The sequence below is a fragment of the Penicillium diatomitis genome (assembly GCF_028827545.1).
Source record: "Penicillium diatomitis strain IBT 30728 chromosome Unknown utg000012l_segment0_segment0, whole genome shotgun sequence".
NCBI classification, from domain to species: Eukaryota; Fungi; Ascomycota; class Eurotiomycetes; order Eurotiales; family Aspergillaceae; genus Penicillium; species Penicillium diatomitis.
Window position 1 is genome coordinate 174,872 of NW_026623184.1, and position 8,425 is coordinate 183,296.

Consider the following 8,425-nt stretch of genomic DNA (forward strand, 5'->3'; position numbering starts at 1 on the left):
TCCCCTTGGGCGTCCCCCGGCCGCAGCAGGGACCCGGCAACTGCCAACTGGCGAGTTCGACTGCCCGTCACCACCGCGCCGCCTCCGGGGCTTAGGGGTTGCCCAGCGGCCGAGGGTTGGCCGTGATCCCTTAGGGCTCGCCGCACACCCCCTAATCGCGCACCCCGAGGCCTCACACGGCCCTGACGGTCTCCGTCTGATGCCCGTCCCCATAAACGATAACTGATTTAATGAGCCATTCGCAGTTTCACAGTATAAAGTGCTTATACTTAGACATGCATGGCTTAATCTTTGAGACAAGCATATGACTACTGGCAGAATCAACCAGATAACTTCACTGTCGGGCAGGCCCCGGGGCCCGTAGAACGGACACCCAGGGCAGGCCCTAGCCCCCGGAGGGGTCCGCCTCACCGCGAGTACTGGTCCGGCTGGACCTTTCCTTCTGGGGAACCTCATGGCCTTCACTGGCTGTGGGGGGTAGCAAATACTCAAATGAGAACTTTGAGGACTGAAGTGGGGAAAGGTTCCATGTGAACAGCAGTTGGACATGGGTTAGATTTGTCCAGAAATGATTAAATACCGCTATTACCAAAAGTACGTCCCGATCGAACGACGTAGATATTTATGCCTATATTGTTACGGCTTGATATATTATACGACCTGATACAAGTATCCATCACGATATGTTAAGCACCAAGGTGTCTGAAAGCTTTGATATTCAGTGTTGAATGTTGATTGAGTATGGAGTTGCGAAAAAGCGTATTCAACAATGTGTTTTGGGGTGGCCAGGGTAGCCGGGAATTACATTATATGACCACTGCCTATCTTACCACATACTAGCCGAACTAATGGTGGCTTACGTATCCTAGCAAGCCTTGCGTAGACAGCAATCGATTATGATTATTAAACAATTCATTATATAACTACTTCGCTTTGGCTCGAATTATAGCCACCATAAATCGTGAAATCAAATAGTTCACGTGTTCTAAAAGTTCTAGTCCTGAGCACATGTACTTGCAGTATCGGCTTTTCGAGTAGGGCATAAATTGCAATCCATGAATCTGATGCTTTGTAGCTCGGTTCTGTGTAGGGATTTGTCCAATTTAATTTTGTAATTTCAAACTCATGATCGCAGGATCATTATTCGCATCGTAGCCAGATATCCATTCCTAAATCAGATTACGTGGGGTTCCTCTACAGTTAAGGTCCAGTTTGAGAAGTCGTAAAGCTTGATGTACGTTAATACGATAACGTCAGTATTTCCTCAGTCAAGATTTGTTTGAAGGCCAGCATAGGCGAAAGCGCCTCACCCTTCTTTACTCGGGTACATAGTAATTGTCGTTGATCTGAGCCATATTAGTAAAACAGTTAATATATAAAATAAACACTATGCCTAAATAAGCTTCAGTCGTATTCCGAAACGCCACTGCGGCGAAGCACGGCTCCGGTGAGCGCGACTATCGGAAATGCCATAGGTAGTAAGTAATTAATTAAATTCATTTTTTTTGGGAACAGAGACTGACATCTACAACAACTAGGTCGCAGGGCAAAGCGCCAGGACAGATACCCACTACGAACTTATCGAGTAAACGTACGTAGAAACAAGATAAATTAGAAATTCGACTAATTACACGTACCTATTCACTCTCCATTAGAGCCACCGAGGGAAAGAGTAGGAGATACAACAGCACTTGTGACTATAGGCGAGTTACCTCCCCAGAAGTAACCGTATCAGATAATCAGCCTCGCACCATATAGCTACGAGGATTAGCCCGTGACCATTGCCGTGAATAATATAACGCTTTGTAGTCTGCCTTACCAGGCAACCTAGGCTCCTATTCTTAATCTTCGAAAGATAGTCGAATAGAGCGTTATTATTATTCTTTAATTTGCGGCGTACACGTCGACGCGTTTCCCACCCAGTCAGGAACCCCTAACCTATGATATAAAAATATGCTTGGTTCCCACCTAAACCGGCTCATTCCGTCTTTTTCATCCCACGAGATCCCATGCCACCTCCAGCTACAATACCCGCTATATCAGTCCGTAAAGGCTCTCTGAGCTCCGTTAGTAAAGCCGAGATCATTACGCCAGAGCAAGTCAAAGATACTGGTATTGAACTCTGCGAAGGACGCTTAAAACCGCGATGAAGAACCTCCGCTAATCCTATCAATATCGTCTTCATTATCGCGACTGACAATGAAAAGAAGCTCGAGAACATAGATTAACATATACAAGAAAGTCTCCCCGAGTTTTGCAGAAGGATAAAATATTCAATCAAATTTCTCGGCACTTTTGGCCTGCAGGGAGTTACCTCAGGTATACTAGCTCAGCCACAAGGTTTCGAGGAAGGCGTTACCGGCGCCGCCGGAAAGTATAGCCGTATTAAAAACGCTTTTACCGCCGTTCAAGACTTTTAAGATAAATCGGCCACATATCCAAGGAATCCAAGGAGCTAGCCACAGCGATATAAGGCGCGGATGCTCATATTTTTAGTAGACAGGAGGCGTCCCCGGACCTACAGTCTAAACCGCCCTACGAGCCGAACTACCTCGCCTACTACAATACCACCAAGTCCCCTATACCCCAGGAGGAGCGCTACTATATAGTGAAAAGCCCTAGACTAGAGGTAGTCAAAGCCGCCGTCGAGGAAGCTTTTCGACGTAATAAATCACTAGACGAAGCTGGCAAGGACTGGACCGGTAGTAAAGTTCTTGTGGAATACGGAGTAGTAGGAAGCGCCTCAAATTAGCACCCAGAGCTTGCGAAGGACAAAAAGGATCGATTTGCTCATGCAAAGAAGGGTTTAAAGAAAATAGACCTATCTGAAGTGTGGTTCGAACATTTCTCCTAAGGGTCTCCCACTTCGTCCCTCGACAGCCACTCTTCCGAAAGAAATTGATACGCCTAAAAATCAGGCTCATCGCGGAAGGAGCTTTTCGGCAGTCTTTCAGCTTCGTTCTGTTCCCTAAGGGAACGATATCTTCCGTATTATAGATCTTCGTTTACTCATATTAGTCTTTCATTATACCGCAATCGCTCCTACACCTCTGCTGCATAACTTACGATAGAAACTCCCCTTTAGATATTTACCTATATAGCTAAAAGCCTCTTTAAAGAGCAAATTCGCGCTACGTAGGCAGATCTCGCCTGCTCCATATTCTTTGTCAAACTTAAGTATCTCTTCTCCTTTACCATAAATCAGTAAGCCGGAGAGACCACCCGCAACCGCCCAAGCGATCATAGATCCCAAAAAGATAAACTTTCAACTATATATTTCTCGCTTTAACGGGAATAATCTAAATCTCACAACATCAGAGCCAAAAGTCCGGTCCCGCTAGTTATCATTATAGGCTTAGGGTTAAAGATCGTATCATAGAAATAGGAAGACATGGAACCCCCTTTCTTGATAAATATACGCATAGAAATACCGACTCAATGATTTGTGCATAAGGGAAGTATACATTCCCACGCCTATAATATTAATAGCTTCAGAGCCTGGTAGTAGTTGATCTACGAAAGCCATCAAAGCCTGAACGAAAGTGATAAAAAGAAAAGCTCAGAATTTCATTCACGTCAAATAACTATAAATTAATACTCAATAGTTCGCGTTATGTTGGTCGCAAACGTCAAAGATCTATCAAGAAATAAGAATTTTAATACCTATATTTCCCCCGCACTATTTAGGTGTATTGCCTAGTTTTAACAGTAATCAAACAGAAATAGATATATACATTCCTTCATTCCTTCTAGTACATCCGCAAATCTTAAACACAGAATAGTAGAGATTCTGTACCCTCTGTTATTTTACAGGCTTTTTCTCAAGCCTCGCCTCTACCGGAAAAGAAGTCTCCACTAACTAGACTAATTAGATAACCAAGAGCCTAAACTCAGACGGCAGACCTTTTCTCGGGCATACTATATCCTATACTATACTTCAATACGGTCAGACAATACACATCCAAGGGGATTAGTATATCAAGCAATCTCTCTGCCTATCCGGCGTCCTGATCCGCAGATCGATATTTGCTTAGGAGTTTCTTTCCGGATCCGGTCTCTAGCCCCGAGAATTAAACTCCTTAGGTACGTTTAAACCTCGCGTCATAGGCTTCTCTAGAGGGGGTAGACTTAAGTAGACGCCGCCAGCCTCACCAGGTTCCTTTTCCTCCGTGGGCTCGGTTGAGTCTGCAAACCGGACGATTATCTTAGGAATATTAGAAGGAGTATACGAGTCCATTATTTAGCGGAACGATTCTCTGTATACACGCTTCAGCTCAGAGTTGAAATCTGTTTATATAGTATCTCCCCTATTATAGCTCTTATAAATTCCGAATAAGAAGTAGACACGAATTAGACATATCCAAACCTGGCATCTATATACATTAGCACGTAATCGCTCGATGAAAGCAAGGCGATCGATTGGCGTGATACGAAACCATCCCTTAAACAAGAGCCAGGACTATCTCCTAGTAAAATACACAGGACGGATTTTAACATTCCTGAGCTACTTATCGAAAATTAGCTATTGAATTTAGTGCTTATCATAATAGAAACAAATGCATAGTACATTACGTACTCTTTCCGTCTCTATACTACGTCTTTGAATATGACATCAATAATCGCTTCATGTTACCAAATTAATAACAGAAAAGGACCAGGCCTTCAAATCTATATAATCAAAGTTCTTGAAAGTCTCTTGTATACCCTCTTTCTAGTATTTCTTTATTAATTTTTATTTAGCAGCCGAGGTTCGGACAGTTTATAGACTTTCGCATTCCAAGGAGGGTAGGAGGGTAGCCGACTGGCATAGCTCATCTATCGCGGCAAAAGAGTGGTTTTTCACACACGTCGAAGGAAAATTGTCGTTTGTGAATATAGAATTCTTGCTGAGCCATAAGACCTTCCATAGAAGGTGTCTCTTCTTGGTAGAAATGAAGGACAATCCATAATCTAGATAATCTAGAATAGAATAGTACGCTAGTCAGGTCCTGTACCATATCTCCCATCTCCTCGCGAACCAGACATCCGCCAACAAGAACAATTTTAGCTAAACCCGCAAGCGATCCATAGAGGCGAGCCCATCTCTCTCGCATAACAAAATTTTAAAGTTTTACATAATACATAAGTTCTTTATCGCGAAGATTTAAGAATACACTAATTTTGAGTACCAGTCCGGTGTAGGAGAGGGGGCCCTGTTAGTTCAGACAACATTAGAAAAAGAGACTGGTTTCTATTCATTTATATTAAGCTTAAGATAACATTTCATCTAAATTCACTACACATATCATTAGGTAGTAGTCAGTTAGCTCACCTCAAAACCCCCTCCAGCTAGTCATATCACGGCGTACTCATGCGTGGTGACTTAGGACGATTCACGATCGAATCGACCCCGCGTCGCCTTAGGGTAACAACCCTAAAGGCTCTGTGTGGGGCTGTGGGGACTCGGTACACGGAACCCCTATGTATATATTGTGTGAACTGGTGAAGTCTACTATACCCTAAGATTCAGTCTTTGAAAATTATAACTATAGACTTAGACTCTCTGCCTAGCTAATAGGTTCTCTGTCCTACGATATAGATCCCCTAATAATTACTAAATCTTCCTATTTAGCTACCCAGAGAAGAAATATCTATACCGACGACCCGTTAACGATCCGCCCGTCTTACGGTAGCGGAACGATCCTGATAAGTTAGTAAGGGGCTTAGGTAACCCTTAAGTAAACTTAGCCTAACCCCTCGGGACCTAGAAGATAGGTCTAGTTTCGAGGTACGATCTCCCGAATAGGCTAAGTTAAATAAATAAAATACCCTCGATCGCCTTCTAGCGCGGATCTAGTAACTCGAATATAAAGCTACGACTCGGCGATAAGATACCCCCGAATCTTAATCCGTATCTCCTCTTCCCTATCGACCCCGAGGCGTAGAGATTAAAATTAATAATATCTCGTACCGCTTAAGCTCTATCTTAACCCTAGAGTAATATATCTAGTAGCTTAATAAATTAGAATATATCTTCGAAGCTAGTCCCGACCGATATATAAGTAATTTATATAAGATTCCTATTAGATTCTTTATATTAGAACCGACCTAACGGGCCTAGTAGACGAATTACAAAAAGACCGAGTTTATAGCCTAATAGCCTATCTAGGATAATTTTATTAACTAGATACTCGAATTTATCCGAGGGGGTCGATTTACGGAGGCTAATATTACGGAAAAATACTATAGCGCTTACTAGCTCGAGGACTAAGACCTACGCGCGTTTTATAACTATCTCTAATCTATCGAAAACTATATAAATATTTAGGAGAAAGAGCGTACTCTTAGCTACTACGTAAAACTACGCCTAGTCCTTAAAAATAAACTTAAAGTACTATACCAGAACGATCTCCCGGAGAATCGTACCGATATAGTTTCGGCCGCGATCTATATATAGGATAGTCGAGGTATAGGATATCGGAATCCCTCCCTACCTAGAATAAATCCGAAGAAGTAATACCGGGAAGACTAGGACTAAAAGGGATAATAGGAAAATACTAAGAAGTACCGATCCTCTTTCTACGGACGAGAGACTATAAACCCTAATCGAAATACTCCTATCTTACCCTATTATTAGTTCTATAGAAATAGGGACCTAACTTCGGTTATCTATTATATATATAGAAAAAAGGGATATTATACTTCTAACTATTCCCGGGTAAGACCTAGCTAAGGACGCCTAAATACGTATATTAACGAAATTATCGCCGACGATAAAGCTATAAAAGAATAGGAAAACACTAGCGAGTCGGAGTAAACTCTATAGCCCCGACTTAGTAGCTACTTATAGAGATCCTTCCGATAATTAAAACCGTTATACGTATTAAGGATACTATTATTAAAATTAGCCTAGATATAGGTATAAGTATAAGCGTTATCGACTATAAACTTATAAGGTCTTATAAACTATAATAAGCCGCTCTCTAAATACCTAAGCTCTGTAACTTCTAGGATTAATATAGTAACGCTAAGGGCGCTTTCTGTGTCCTAATTATAGTAACTAATTAACGAGGAATTATAAAGACCTAGATAGTAGAGTACTATACTATTAACCGAAAGATAGGATCCCCTATACTACTAAGGATATCCGGGTTATATATATAAGAAATTATTATTAATATAGATATATATTATTAGTACTTCGGGGTTAACTATCGAAACCTCGATCTACTTATCCCCTATTAATTCGCGAAATATATATATAATAAGGTATATATCTTTATAGTAGTATCCTATTAGATTAACCTAGAAATAGATCTCGATACTCTCGATAATCCGCTCTTTAATAGTTCGCTCTTATCTACTAATATCCGAAGGAACCCCAAAAGGACTACGAATTATACCGGAATTACTAGTTAGTCTAAAGAACTTTATAACTTCGAAGATTTATACTCGGTAGAGAAGATAAGGATCTTACCCCGGCGTAAGAAGACCGATTATATAATCGATCTTATCCTAGGGGCTACTCTACCCTATAGGCCTATCTATCCTCTCTCTCGCGCCGAGCTTTAGGAACTTAGGGAGTATATTCGTATAAATATAGAGAATAGCCGAATCCGACCGTCGAAGAGTCCTATAGGCGTACCTATTCTTTTTATATCTAAAAAAGACGGCGGGTTATAACTCTATATAGACTATCGGGGACTTAATTATGTTTCGGTAAAGAATCGCTACCCTCTTCTACTTATCTCCGAAATCCTTAATTACCTCTTACGCGCTAAGAAGTTCTCTAAGATTAATATCCGAGAGGCTTATTACTATATCGGTATTAAGGAGGATAACGAGTAGAAGACTATATTCCGAACGCGATACGGCTACTATAAGTATATAGTTATATCTTTTAGTCTTACTAACGCCCTAGCTACGTTCTAGAACTATATCTATATTATACTATAAGGATATCTAGATCTTTTCTGCGTAGCCTATCTAGATAATATTCTGATCTTCTCGGAGAACATCGAATTATATACAAAATACGTCCGATTTATCCTCGAAAGACTCCGGTAATATAAACTCTATATTAACCCTAATAAATACTTCTTCTACTAAGACTAAGTAGAATTCCTTAGCTATATCGTTATTACTACTAGAATATCGATAGACCCTTTACGGATTAAGTTAATCCGAGAATAGCTACTACTATCTACGATTAAGGAGATCTAATTCTTTCTTAGATTTTATAACTTCTACCGCCGCTTTATCTATAACTACTTAACTATCGTAAAACCCCTTATAGATCTTACGAAAGGCCTCGAAAAAGGAAAATAACTAGGTAGGATTAAACTTAGTATCTATACAATCTAGGCTTTTTATAATTTACTCTACGCTTTTAAGTCGGTACCGATTCTATAATATTTCGATCCCGATTATACTATCCGACTAGAAA